Source organism: Magnolia sinica, chromosome 9 (genome assembly GCF_029962835.1).
Source record: "Magnolia sinica isolate HGM2019 chromosome 9, MsV1, whole genome shotgun sequence".
In the NCBI taxonomy this organism is placed as follows: domain Eukaryota; kingdom Viridiplantae; phylum Streptophyta; class Magnoliopsida; order Magnoliales; family Magnoliaceae; genus Magnolia; species Magnolia sinica.
In genome coordinates, this window is record NC_080581.1 from 85705272 (window position 1) to 85721446 (window position 16175).

Here is a 16175-nt window from a genome sequence, read left to right on the forward strand (position 1 = left end):
GATAACAGTATTGACACTAAGGGATGATTTACTAGTACACAACGTGTCTTTGAATGACTTATACGAGGCCGATAGAAAATTCAAAATAATACATGTCTAATTTTCATCTTTAACCGTTTCCTCTCATTTTCATCAAAAGATATGCTTAGGCTATGGTTTTAAAGATCTTGAATTGATTTTTATATTGCTTTCCAAATAAAAAATCTTTTCATAAAATAAGAAAGCACAAAGATTTCACATGAATTTTCTTGATTCTTCCCATCATGAGGTCATCTACATGAAGTCACATCCACATAATGCAATAAGAAATGGAAGCATTTGAGATTTGCAACCTACTCCATATATTTTTCCTCCACTCACACTATCTGCAACAGTTTTATACTGCTATTACAGTTTGCAGCAACAATTATGTTTGCATTCTCTCTCCAGCAGATGCTTGAAATAAATTGTTCATTGTTATCATCCGTCTCTTTTCAAGTGATAGGATTAACGGAGTCGAACTTGTGAGGAGAGATCTATAATAAGCATAAACCTCATTTGTCTTCAACCTACATGTTATTTAACCATCGAAAATAGATAAGCCCACAAAATTCTTCACATTTGTATGATTATTTAAGGTTAAGCTGCAAGTATTAGTGGAATCATCACTAGGAGTGGTGTTGTTAAGATCCTATAGCTTAAGGGTGTTGTCAATGGATACAGAAACAAGTTTATTCGGTTCTAAAAATTTCATGTACCTAACAACTTTCCCATGCCCTACTAATGTACACCAAGGGATTCTTGTAGTCTGAAGATCATAATAGTAGATCTTGTAGTCAGCAGATCCAAAGGCCAACAAATGGGTGGAATAAGCGGAGAATTGTACACAATATACATTGACAACATTTCTAATCATACTGATGTAATTTTTCTCATTAATGCTCCAAAGTTTCACAGAACAGTCATCACTTCCACTTTATAGACTTGTTGGGTCTGCTCGAAAAATGTTAACAGACCAAACTATATTCTGATGCTCCTAATATTGTGAAAATCCTTAACCAGTGTTTGCATTCTATAACTGAACCATACTATCATAATCAGTTAAAGGTAGATAGTTCTTGATATACCTATTCCAACAAATATAACCGAGTTCCAATTTGCTCGACATCTCAATTATTGGATAGTTTGATTTACTTGACATCTCAATTACCAAATAATGAATATCGTCTATATTGTTTAAGAGAGAATGAAGTTCAAAGATCTTTATTTTCTTTGATACCCCAACAACAGCAAAATACTCTTTATCCTGGTCACAACTCAGTGAACAAATAACATTTGGAGAATTGAAAAGATCCTTATTCCTTAGAATATCACGTACTTGAAACTTACTATAATGGGCATACTTGCATGTACTATCAAAGAAGATTTCAAGATGGTTAGTAGGTTTCTTATTCATGCAAAACTCCTCATTGTCATTTTGTATTAGAAACCACCTATCTTAATTCTTTAATTAGGACATTTTTATATGAACATGTTGCACCGTCAGTCTTAGATAGCTCAAGTTCAGTTCTCATGGAAAAGTATGCATTTTCAAGCCAATTGATATTTCTCAACAACCTAGCCTCATTCGTCTGTGACATGGACAATCTAGAGACTAACGTTATGTGTAACAGTCCATTGTGAATTCATTTATCTGAGATATTATGGAAGCTTGTCAATGTGTTATTTGCGCAAGAGCCCTTATATGTCCTAGAAAGAAGCTCATTTCTAAGTGAATGCCTTTTCTCAACTTTCTCAATGTCTACTTTTAAACATCATATGTTTTAAACTAATTTGGCATCTTATTTATGCTTTTGTTATCTTAAGATTATAAGAAAATGTGGCAATAATTCTGATTTAACATCTTCTTCATCAACAAACAATGATGATTGATATCCGAATGACAAATTTTGAGCTTTGTATATTAAATCAAATTGAATTTCCCTTGCCTTCGGTTGGGAAGAAGGCTCTGGATGAATAAGCCAAACATAGAAGCCATCTTCATTAGAATTTTTTGATAGAAAATTTGGAGGAAGAATTTAATGGTATAGATCTGACATTACTATAACATATACCTTTCATAATTCAAAATAACATAATAGCTTAAATAGAAGAACCCCAAAACTGTAGATATTTGATGATAGTGTAAAGCTTCACTGTTGAGCTCTTTTAGACTAGCATACCATCTCTCCTCCAAATGTATGTTTTTAAAACCCAAGTGAGGTTGTGAAGAGTTTAATATACTTGGACTGCCATATATATTTTGAGGCTTATGCCCTTTGAAATCACAACCAGAATTTTGTGATTTAAAATTTTTATTATGATCATCCTTAAATATTTCACAAATCAAGCCACTTTTAGCGGAGGTTTTGGGAAGTTGGCTGACAAAATTCGTATAGTCACTGAGCTTTCGATGCTTCATTGATAACATGGTATGAGAATTCATACCCTGTTCGATGTATCTTTTCCTTTTCAAATGATACTCTGACCAATGAGCATCTTGATTAATTGCATTGTCTGACAACTCTATCTGGATTTGAGGGCCCCAAGAACCAACATATTTAACCTTGCCTAATGGCAACATCATGAAACAAGATGGCCGTATGTGTTATAAGGTGATACCTTGAGAGTGTGCAATATTTACCACATCCAAGATCTGCTTAAACATATGCAAACTCTTGTCCTTATTTATTTTCTCATACCTGGCTTTTAACTATTCTCTTAAGCTGACTCCGTCATGAATTAAATGTGATTTTGACCGTACTAGCCTTATATATGTACGATCAAAATTTCAAAAAGTAAGTGAAGTGTAAAATATTATGAGGGTAGTTATTTGATAGATTTTTTAAAATTTTTCAGATTAAATTGTCACTTTCATTGGATTTGCAATTGTATGGATTTTGAGTGAAAAAGAAATTGCGTAGTATTCAAATATGAGAAAGTAACGTGGATGGAATTTATTATTAGGCTTACTAGAACCTAGATTCAATCTATTCATTTTCTTTATACTCTTCTATTTATATGGGAAGAAGCTAATTTTTTAGTGACATGATCTCTATGTGGCCTACAATACCTGATAGTTTATAACAATGTTTGTTTGATATGAATTATTATTATTATTATTATTTTTTGTGATGTGGTCAATGTGACTGTCGAATGTTAATCATGCGTCTATCCATGACCTTCCATGAAATTCTAAGGTTAATGGATGGAGTTGATTCATATATATGCGATGGTGGACCTCACAGACGGTGTACAACACCATTAGAAAGGGCCAAATCTTGCCTTTTTACACTTTTATAGAGGTCATTCTTTCTTGAAAAACTGAAGATTGTGGGACCCAGTGCTACTTTTCCTTCGTCGCTTCTCTCTGGTATTTCTCTCATCCGGTCTGCATATAGCATTCTCCGACATCTGTCCAAAAATTCTCGTCTTTAAAGTCCTTTGTTTCTCTTCGCCATTTCTCTTTACCGCCATCTACATAACATTCTCCAGCATTCATTTTAAAACTTCTCTTCATTTAACCTTCCTCCACCACTCCCACCACCATGATCAGAGCACACTCTAGCGTCCTCCGACGTCTATCTAAGGTATCCCTATTATCATAGTAAATTACAATATTAGTTATTTTTTAAGGTAAATGAAACCTTAAATCTTGTCATTGCCGAAGTTATTTTTTTAAGAGACTAGGTTGTGATGTGTTTTAACATTGTGTTAAGGAGGGTCGAAGTGGAGAAGTGGTAAAAGCGTAGAATGTCACACAATAAAGGTCGTGGTTATCATCCATTAAGGGTCATGGTTATCATCTAGTAAGGGTCAAGCTTGACAGTCAAAATGTGATGGGTCGAGATTGGGCGACGTGAAGGGTTGAGGTTGACAACCATGATCACATCATTTTGACAACCTCGATTCCTAGTTGATGACAACCTAGACCCTTCACATTTGACAACCATGACTCAAACCCTTTACATTTGACAAGCATGCCCCTTAACAAATGACAATCTAGATCCTTAATATTTTGACAAATTTAACCCGAAACAAATGACAACGTAGACCCTTCACATTTGACAATCTCGACTCGTTGCATTTGATAATCTATACCTATTCATTTTTATTGCAGGTTAACCCATATTAAAAGATTATGACTCATTGGCCCATCATATGCTATTATGATGGGGAAAGATATATATGAAAATGAAACTTTCTCGTATGTGGGTGGGCACTCGAAATGGGTTATTGTGAGGGATAATATTACGTATGAGGACCTCATATATAAAATGCATCAGCTAGGAAGACAACATTAGATGAATTTGATTTGAGAATGAAGGTTGTGTATGATGAGGCAGTATGCAGATTACTCCCTGTACACTCTTATCTACTCAGATATCACTATATATAGAGAAAGTAAGATATACATATCTTTTGCAAGCAATGAGCACACACTCTATATTACATTTAAACATATGGTATCTGATATGCAGTCTTTAAGTAATGATTGACGACTTGTTGATTGTGAGATACCTGGGCCTTTGAGGAATAATACATGTCATGATTGACGACTCGACGATTGCGGTATATATGACTCTTCAATTAATGATAAATATCATGATTGATGACTCGATGATTATGATATACTTGATCCTTCAAAGAATGATACATGTCATGATCGACGACTCGACGATTGTGATATACCTGATTTTTTAAGGAATGATATATGTCATAAATGACGACTTGACAATTATGATATACAGTCGCTTTGATTGTTGGGTAGTGAGTACGATACATATATTTTTGACCCTTTGATCAATTATCAATGTTAAGATGAAAGAGTTGACAACTTTGATATCCCAATCCCTTCCGCCAATGCTACGTGTCTTGAGTCTTTGATTTAGTTCAATTCACAATGTATAAACTTAAATTTATGCTTACTGATCAATGAAAAATATCGAGATATTCATTGATCATTAACTTATCCGATACAATCTCCATTTGATACTTTCGTTGCTCCATTTGATATCATTTCACTTGATATATAGCTAATGCAGCTTTTGTTAATGTAAATCATTAATAATATCTGAAAATAGTAGATGAATCTAATGAAATATCCGTTGGACAAATGTTTAAAGGATAAATGTCGATTATAGAATCTTCTTTGCAAGTATATGATGTGCCACAAATTCTACCATAAAGTTTTGAATTCAAAAAAGAAGAGATAAAGGATTAGGTGCATTATAGAAAATTGTAGTTGGAGGATGCATGCATCGATAGCGAATGATATAGGGATGTTCAAAATAAAGAATTACAATTTTAAGCACATATGTAGCATGTCATTTGAGGTAATATGCCATTGCGAGATAATTATGAGGAGAGTGAACATGATATAATAACTTCAAAGAAAAGGAAAGATATCATCGCCTAGGCATCAATTTGATAAGTAGTGAATTCGGCGTTACTTGCATAAATTTGAGACTAACTTGCATACCAAAAGAAATTTAGCATCGAATGAATGAGACAACGTGGTTGAAATAAATTACAATAAAGTAGGAAAATGTAAGAAGAACGGAAAGGAAAAAGTCTTGGAATCTTAATAGGAGTATTATAATGAGCTTCCTGCATATTTTCATAAGTTGATAAAGAAAAATTTAAGAATTTTGATGGATTTATAGGTGAGTAAAGAAACAAACAGTTTTAAAAGATGCTTCATCGCAATTGGATAATGCATCCAAATCTTCTAGCTACATATTCAAACGGTTTTATGTGTATATGCAATACATTTGATAGAAAAGTATGAGGGTATTCTGTTCTTGGATATGACACTGGATGAAAGTAATCACATTATTCTATTAGCATACGGGATTGGAGAATCGAAGAACAATAATAATTGGAGGTAGTTCTTTCATAATTTATATAAAGCAATCAGAATCCTTTTCGGACTTGTTATTATGTCGGAACATCATAAAGGGTTGGTTAGTGAAGTCCCTACCATATTCACTTATGTAATCCATAGACATTATGTGCATCATACTTTGAGAAACATAAAGAAGATATGTTCGGATGATTCAAGGAAGGTGTACTTTTGGGGTACTATTAAGACATGCATGATATCTACTTTTTGGGATATGATGTGATACATTTAAATGAAGAACCCTACCGCATATCAGTTTCTTAATAGTGTAGATAAAGAAAGATTTTGTATTCTTTTCCATTAAAAGACGTAACATTGTAACCACTAACATCGTCAAGAGCATGAATGCACTATTCATATATGCATGAGAATACCCTATGTTTAAACTTCTTGAAGTAGTAAGGATTAAAATTCAATAGTTCTTTCTTTGTAAAAGAGATGAGGCATTGATATACAAGAAAAATTTGACTCATTGTGTAAAAAAGGAATTGATAAACTTTATCACTTGGAAGTTCGAAAGATACAATATACTGCAATTTTTATGAATGAGTTCCAAGTGACATCGAGGGGCATTACTGACATAGTGAAGTTAAGATATATGAAGTATATGTGTGGTAAATTCAGTTATATGTTGGTACCTTATGTGTATGTGATAATAACTTGTGATAATTATTAATTCAATATTTACGAATACCGTTCTCCCTTCTTCATGATAGAAATTTATTGAAGAATATACCAAGAGTTGGTTTATCCAGTGCTTGACGAGACACAATGGAACATTCCAAACAAATTTTTGTGATAATAGAAAACCTCTATAAATGAGACGATTTACATAAGACCAAAGAATATTCGAATTACATACTAAGGAGAAGATATGTTAATAGTTAAATGTTCGAGATGCAAGTGAATAGGTCGCAATCGACATTGATGCACTTTTAATATTTTTTTATACTTTCATATGTTTGAATTTTTTTTACCTCTATGTAATAACACATTCAAAATTTTAAGCCTTTTAATTATATTTATTGATTGATACTGTTTTTTAATATTATCTCATGACGTTTCATTGTTCAATGAATGTATTACTATTTTGTAATTATTAAGGGTTGAGATTATTATCCATTAAGGGTCTAAATTATCATCTATCAATGGTTGAAGTTAGCAAACTGTTCACTAAAGGTTAAGGTTATCATCCATTAAGGGTCGAAATTATTATCCACTAAGGGGTAAGATTAGCAAACTGTTCACTAAAGATTGATGTTGGTCGATGTTTCTACAAGTCCATATTAACAACCTATAGAGTAAGAGTTAAGATTATCATCCATTAAGGGTCGATGTTAGCAACATTTAAAGTAATGGTCGAGGTTATCATCCACTAAGGGTTAAGATTATCATTGACCACATGCATTAGGTGGGATTAGATGGGATTACATTTGTCATCCCATCTAATCCACCCTAGAAGTATGTTTGGAGCCCAATTTTTAAACCCGGGATAGGCGTCTTTAGGTATCCTACCCAAACCGTGGGTCGAGGGGAAGGATTTGGCAATCCTTCCTAGATTGGCAGAATCCCGCAGTTATTCACCCAAAAAAATGGGTGGTTTGCATCCTATGTTGGTTAGTGAAAAGGCCTGGCTCCTTGGTTCCTACCATGATTTAAATGGTGGAATCCATGCCGTCCAAAATTATGTTCGGGTCATTTTAGGGTATGAACTAGAAATTGAAGTCGATAAGGAATGTAATGGGCCACAACCGGGAATAAAGTAAAACCACTACATCCTCTGGTTTAGTCCAGTGGATCTGGGACTTGCCTCATTTTTTGGGATCATGCTGTAAAATAAACAAACTAGAAATGGATGAATGACGTGCATATTTTTTACATAAATCACAAGGGGCCGCACCGAGGTCAATGTACGTCCGTATTTATGTTCTCACATGAGTTTGACACAACCTGCTTCCACTTCGCCACAGGGTAAACTGCTTCCACTTCCACAATTATCATGATAGAATGCATGTGGATTAGATATACGTTTTAATTGTTAATGTAGATGTCGAAAGAAAAGTATTACGTTGTATATGTTGGTCGTCGACTTGGCATATATATTTAATGAGAGGAAACACAGCTGTAGGTCGAAAGATTTAGCAGTAATAATCATTGCTCGTTCACACGTTTGAAGGATGCGACGGAGGAATGAGAGATTTTTTTGAGCTCCCGTACATCAATTAGATCAGGCCAGAGACGAACGATGGAGACGTCTCCCCTTACCGACATAGAGTCCTACGTAAATATTCAGACTCCGAACTCAGACATCTTAACCCAACTTGAACGTCGGACGTCAACAACGGTTACACAAGGTACATCAACGGAAGACTTGAATATGACATTCGGGATGCCAACAACGGTTTCAGATGGTACATCCACAGATGTCTTAAATCTAACCGTTGAGACGACCTTTATTTTATTTTTTGTTTCGATCATAGATCTTTTTTTTTTCGCATTGTATGTTGTGATCAAACTATAGGAACTTCACTGACGCTGTCTGTATGAACATTGTTATCTATTGCAACTTTTAACTTAGATGACAATACTCTCTCTTATGTTTTATATTTGTGTTCAAGTTTAGTGTGTCTGTAATCCATGATCTATCATGTGATGGGGCACAATTTTTCTTCATTTCTCCCTCATTAATTGGATGTTAATATAAAGTAATTGCCGAGGTGAGGTGATGGTGTACCACATATGAACAACAGGTGTGGGTTATGCACAATCTCATCCAATCCCAGGTTTATTTGCAAACATGAATAGGGAGAAATGGGATGTAACTTTTGTAATCATAAGTCCACTTTCAAATATAAGTTTAGCAATCTCGAGGGTATTTGCAAAATGACTTTTGCAATCCCACGGTATCTTTCCCAAACATGAATTTACTCCAATCTCGTGCGATAAAAAGTACTCCCATATCTTCCAAATATGGCATTAAAAAGCATGGGATAAACCAAATTCATAAACAATACCTTACACATGCATTAATTGCTACCTTTTCAATTCCATCCACTTTAATTCTACCTAATGCGGATGGCGAAACGGGCCCTAAGAGTTGATGTTAACAACCTGTGGAGTTTGACAACTCAATCCTTACTACATGATAACCTCGACCCTCATTGGATGATAACCTCGGCCCGTACTAGATGAATTCAAACAAATTTGTTCATCCACATGAGCTTGACATACACATTCATTGAGGCTGTTCAAGGATATTCTTACAAATTCATCAATCCACATTTATAAAAATACATATTTATTGAGAATATCCATCCAGATTCATACAAATTTACCTTTAAATACATACAAATTCATACAAACTTATTCATCAACTAAAGTTATTTTTTGTTTCTTTGTCAGCCGATGTCTTATAGTGGGAGGTTTTTTACCAACGTCCTCCTCTCCTTCCGCGCTCCTTCTTTCTCCTCTACAGACTTATCAAAACGCTTAACATATCGCCAACAGAGACAATTATAGTATCTTCATGTTGAAGTATATAGATTATTTATATAATAATCAGACAATTGATGTTACTCTGATAGGTATAAATTTATGTAACCCTCACAATGAATGCAGTATTGAATTAATGGTTCAAATCTCTACAAGGATAGTGCTTAAGGATACTTTTATACATTATTAGGCACACATGTATGTGTGCATTGTTGTAAAGAACCAAAACAATATTTTCTTTTAAGCACATGGTTCAGACCTATATGAATCATGGTACAATTAGGAGTGATGAACTTAGGCAATGGAAGGGATGAGAGACTTAAACGGGGTAGAAGAGAATGCGATAGAGGCTCCACACCTTAAAAGGAAAAAGTATGATCATCTTCAACTAGAGAGTCATACTATATTAGAATTACTTGGGACATTTATTTCTCCAGACAATGATTGGCTTGAGCCTCATTCATCGTCAAGATTACCTGAAATATTCATGGAGACTTTAGAGGGTAAAATTCTGGTTGAATGAGCGAATTTCAAAAATGGATCTAAAACAACTGCAGACTAATCCTCACATTGTGGATGCTGCAAGTTTGACAGTCGAGGAGTTAACGCTGAAAAATTAAAAGGGCTTAAACTTGTCAATAATTGGTTGCTCGCTCAAACAATCGAGATAAAATGCATGGAAAGGCCAGTTGGAGCATGTATATCAACTGGCAGGTGGGATTGGGAACAGGAGCTCATAAGGAGATACAATGTCTAAGGAACAAGTATGCAATGGAGAGGATATGGCGCTCAAATCATAAGTTCAAAAGCCGCTACTTGTTAAACATTTAAATAAGATCATGCTGAAATCTTCGAGTATTTGATTAACAGTGACAATCATACTATCTTGAGTGATACATTTACAAGATTTTTAGGAGGGATCCGGACAAAGGTTTTTTTGGCATCTGGATTCTCTCAGTTTTTTGTCAAGAATACCTTGAAGGGGAGAGAGGTTAGATATAGATGTCGGGGAACTTGTGAAGAATTTGGTGTTACGATTTGAGGTTAGAATAATAAGAAGGTAGTGACTGAGGCAACTTCTGATATATTTTTAGGTTATACTACAAAAGCCGATGATTTATCTATATGCAATGGTGATGTGGTTGGTACTTGTGCATATTTAATTCAAAAAATTTGACCGTATTAGTATTGTGGTTTTTCTAAATATCTTAAAAATTAGTAGCCTTAAGCAAATTTCACAAGTGTCCCCTTATACCTTTTTAAAAAAATTCGGATGATTTTATTTCTGATTGCATCTTTGCAACCAGGAGCTAATGATGACATTGATGTTTTTCGAAGTATACTACATAATTCAATTTTATGTGAGCTTGTGGGGTCTACTGTGATTAAAGTCTTTTATTCACACTACCCATCTGTCTTATGAGATCATTTTAATGCAAGTCCCCCCAAATTATATCATATTTAAAAATCAAGTGGACCAATCCACAGGAAAATGTTGCTATCTCATGCTGTTATTGAAAATTCTTAATGGGCCACAGATATTTTGGATGTAATTGAATTTTGAGAATATACCCTAAAATAAGTTGTGAAGACCATTCTAAAAGTATTGAGAGGAGGAGAGGGAAATGAGATATTGAAAATTACTATAGCAAGAGAAGATATGGAGCTTCTGTAGACTTGTTCATATGACACTACCTAAAAGTTAATCATTCGTCTAAGAGACAATGTGATTATTTCTTTTGACTACTCTTGTGGCAAGCTGCGAAAAGTCATCCAAAACCCCTCCTAGAGGGTTGCAATGATGATATGAGAGGAGTTTTGATTGTTGATAATACTGTTTGGATTTCTGGGAGTTTTGGTTGTTGATAATACTGTTTGGATCTTTGGTTTGGTTGGGAGTTTTGTTTAGTTGATATTACATCTTTATCTTAAAAAAGGGTTGAATTTGAAAGAATTTATTTGGATAACATGTGGACCCTAATTTAATAACTGATCAATTAATCTAAAGTGGGATCCACCATATGAATTAATATAATTAATAAAATAATTTTCCTTATATGTTATATTTGGGATTGTTAACATATCCCATTTTCCAAAGTCGGCTTGACTCGAGACCTATACCCTTGCGACCGCACCGTCACCGCGGTTCCGGTGCCTCATCTTGCTCGCCAAGGTGATACCCGTTCCAAGATATGTGGGCCCGCATTCAGTTCGAGGAAAATGCTGCGCATTGTAATCCCGAGAATCCGTCACATCAATCCCATCATTCCCATCAATCAAATTACACATCACACTCCATCACTCACCCATCCCCAAGTACAACCACCCCTCCCCTAAAGTCAACTCCCTCTTACACAAGTACACATCACACCCATCACACCCATTTCTCTCTCTTACACCTCTCTCTCTCTCATCTCTCTCATTCTCCAAGCAAGCATCCCACGTCCATGGCTCCATGAGAGGAGCTAGTATGGCCCACCTTTCTATCTCTCATCTCCACCCTCTGAAACCAATCTCAACTGTCGAAATTCTTTCCTTGGAGCTCTAAGACCTATTGGAGGAAGGAGGAGTTCAAGATCAAAAGTGGGTGCTTCTTTCTCCTTCTCTCTCATTCCTTATTTCTTTGTGATGATGTGGCTATGTGGCCCACTCGAATAGACCCCCACCATGATGTATGTAACCTATCCACACCATCCATCTTCATGGGACCAACCTGATGCATGTGTTGGACCTACACTGTCCAGCCCATTAGCGGGCCTGGATGGAAGGAAAAACACACATATCAGGTTGATCCAACCAAGTGGGCCATGTCCATGTGGGACCCACCTTGATAGAATGTATATTCACGCCACCCGGACACTGGACGTGCTCCAGTGAAATGTGAACAGACCGTGGGTGTACTAATAGCAATAGAGAAAAAGAAAAAAAAAGGATAATAATGATAATAAATTATTTATTTAAGGTTTTTGGGTGGGCCCATCATGTAGGCCCTACCTTGATGTATGTTTTTAATCTAAGCCATCCATCCTCTTTCCTACCTCATTTTAGGCGTTGAACTAAAAAACGGAGCCAATCCGAGGTTCTGGCAGGCCATAGCATAGCAAATGGTGACTTTCACCGTTAAAACTCACCCTGATGTTTCGATACACCGAAACATGTTGCATATTGGGCTCATTTGTTAGTCTTGAGCCGTGGAGTGCAATGGATGGGCTGTTTATGCTGGCCCCACCTATGAAAAACCATAAAAATATTAAATTTTTTTTAAAAATAAAAATAAATAAACAAACTGCATTAGGCAGCAGGCGCTGCAATTCCCAGACGTCAGGACGTACGGCGTCCTACTGCCATGGACATTAGAGGCAGGGACCCACGGTCCCAGCCGTGGGCCCTACCATGATGTGTATTTTTCATCCATGCCGTTCAGTTAGTGGGCCCCTTCTTGAACTGGGCACTCTCTAAAAATTAGCTTGATGTGGGACCCAGGTGGCGCACATCACAGGAAACAACATTGAATTAAACGTCTATCATTGAAACTCTTCAAGCGTCCAGAAGTTTTGGATCAACATGAAATTTGTTTTCCCTCTTCATCTGGGTTTACGTGACCTTATCAACGGGTTGGCTGGCGTATAAACATTATGGTGGGCCTCACGTGGTACCCACGATGATGTACGTGTTTTATTCCTACCGTCCAGGCGGACGGTAGAACCCACATAGATGTGTTTTATTAATGCCGTCCAGCTGCTGCTGGACGGCTAGTGGACCCCACCAATGACGTATGTGTTTATTCACACCACCGTCCACACCTGGACGGTGGGACCACCCCACGTGTGGGGCTGATGTGTGTGCGTGCGTGTGTATATATATATATATTATATTATATATAGATTTTATATTATATTATATAATATGTACATGATTGTGGGCCTTCATGGGACCCACCATAATGCATGTGTTGCATCCAAGCTGTCCATCCATTTTGAAAGCTCATTTCATGGCGTGAGCTAAAGAATGAGTCAGATCCATAGCTCATGTGGACCCCGCCCTTGATGCGTGTGTTGCATCCAAACCGTCCAACCATTTGGCAAGCTTGTCTTAACAGGCTTGAGACTAAAAATAAGTCAGATCTAAAGTTCAAGTGGACCCCACCATTTAAGGTAGTGGACAATGACGTCCACCGTTCAAAATTTCTAAGGGCCATGGGAGTTTCCTATTAAGCTGATATTTGTTCCACTTCATCTATCATTACGTTAATTTATGAACATGTTGGATGGGAAACATATGTTATGGTGGGCCTTAGGAACTTAAATGGTGGAAATCATTATCACCACTTTTATTTGGGTGTGGCCCATTAGTGTGGCCCATTTGATGTACGTATGACCCATGTGAGGAGGCCCATCTTGATGTATTGTGGCCCGTCCAGTGGGGCCCACCTTAATATATAGGAGGCCCATGTTATGAGGCCCACTTGATGTGTTTTGTGGCCATATGTGAGGCCCATCTTGATGTATTTTGTGGCCCACTTGTCGGGCCCACTTGATGTATGCTGTGGCCCATTTGTCGGGCCCACTTTGATGTATTTTGTGGTCCATTCGAGGTGCCCACCTTGATGCATGCACTCTATATTCACATCGTCCAGCAGCTACTGGGCGGTGGGACCCTCCTTATTATATGCTATTATATGTGTTGAATAAGCATACCATCCATATGCAGTGTGGGCCAGCATGATGTATTTATTTATCCACACCACCCAATCTCTAGCTGTGGGATGCGGAACCCGTGTAACATATGTATTTCATTCCATGCAGTCCATTTGTGTGAGGCCCACCTTGATGTATCCGTTGTACACATGGATCCCACATGATATATATGTTTTTATATCCATACTGTCCAACTATTTGGATGGGATGCACCATGATGTATTTTTATCCTCACCATCCAGGGCAAGTACCCCATTATGATATATATCAGGGCTCGTGGGTTGAGGCCCATTGAGATGTATTCAAAGCCCATTTGGTAAGGCCCATTGTAATGTATTTGGAACCCATGAGCAGAGCCCACCTCATATGTTCCACCCTAACCGTCCAGGTCATGTAGGGCCAGCCTCGATGTATGTTTTATTCACACCGTTTGTGGGATGTGTGACCCACTAGATATATGCATTCTATATCTACACTAATCATCTGGTGGGGCCCATCTGCTGCATGTGCAAGGCCTACCTATTGTGCATTTGTGCGGCTCATTGTTGCAACCCACTTGATGTGTATGAGCCCTATTAGTGCGGCCCATTGATGCAAGGCCTGTTATGATATGTTAGAGGCCCATGGTTGAGGCCCATAGGATGTGTTTATAGCCCATTTGGTAAGGCCCACTGAGATGTATTTTTGGCCGATAACATCGTCGATAACCGGAAATGCAGGGAAAATAGTGGAAACATGGAGAAAATGGTGGAATTTTTCAGTGAAACTTCAGGACATGCCTGAATACACATATTTACATATTGAGTAATAAAAATATTACAAAAAGAATGCATTAAATAATAAATTTCCATTTAATAGGGGCCAAAAGGATGTCTAAAGCTCAAGTGGACCACATGATGGATGGATTGGATCTCATCTTAATTTGCCATGCTGGTACATATAGTGCCATTTGAGCTCCTTAATGTACACAAATTACAGATGGAAGTGCATAGATCCAGTTGATCTTAACTGTTTGATTTTGCCCGTTGAATTTGTACTTTTGACCAATTTTCAGATTTTATTTTATTTTTCTTTCAGTTTGTAATTGTATGGTGTCCCATGATTCGGTGATCCAAACTGTTTATATGATGGGCCTCAGCACCGATGCTTCATGCACCAAAAATCTCCCACATTAAAATTTATGTGAACCCCAAAAAGGTATCAATGGTAGGGCATTCAATCCTCCACTGCTTTTTGCAGTGTGGTCCACTTGATTTTCGGATCTGTCTTATTTTTCAGATCAAGACTTAGGAAGAGCTCACCAAGTGGAAGGATGGTTTGGATATAACTCATACCTCATGATGGGACCACAGAACTTGGTGACGTCAATGCCCTGGTTTGTGTTACACCAGCCAATCCACTTCGGAAGCGGATTGCGTACCGAGTAACTTAGTACGTTAGGCATACTGAATAAACTCTGTGGGGCCCACCGTCATTCATGCACGGTATCAACGCCGTCCATCTGTTTTATCATATAAATTTATATCTTTAAAACAAATATTAAGAATATCCAAATCTCAAGTGGAACACACCATCCGAAACAATGTGAATTGAATTCTATCGTTGAAAAGTTCTTCATGGCTACATAAGTTTTACATAAAGATGATATTTGTGTTTTCCTTTCATCCATATAATTTTGATGTTATTAACGGTTTGGATGAAAAATAAACATCATTGAGAGCCTCAAAAAGGTTTTAACAGTGGAAATCAATACTTCCACTATTTCCTGTGGCATGGTCCACTTGAGCTTTTGATATACTTCAATTTTGGCCTCAACCCCTAAAATGATATGTAAAAATGTATGGACGGTGTGGATAAACCACATGAATTCACAGTGGGCCCAACAGAGTTTACTCAGTACCATAAGAGGGTACTGAGTAACTCAATACGCAATCCGGTTTCATCCGAGTCCGGGATATCACCGTATCCGACGCGCGGAGGATCCGATGGCCACTGAAAGGCCACCATGATGTATGAAATTTATCCGCACCGTTCATTCATTTCTTCATATTATTTTAAAACAT

The 16175-nt window shown here is 36.9% G+C and overlaps 1 pseudogene; it reads right to left on the reverse strand.

Moving 5' to 3' along the window:
- Positions 1–356: 356 nt before the first annotated feature.
- LOC131255309 (protein SUPPRESSOR OF PHYA-105 1-like) lies at positions 357–1147 on the reverse strand (annotated as a pseudogene).
- Positions 1148–16175: the final 15028 nt, after the last annotated feature.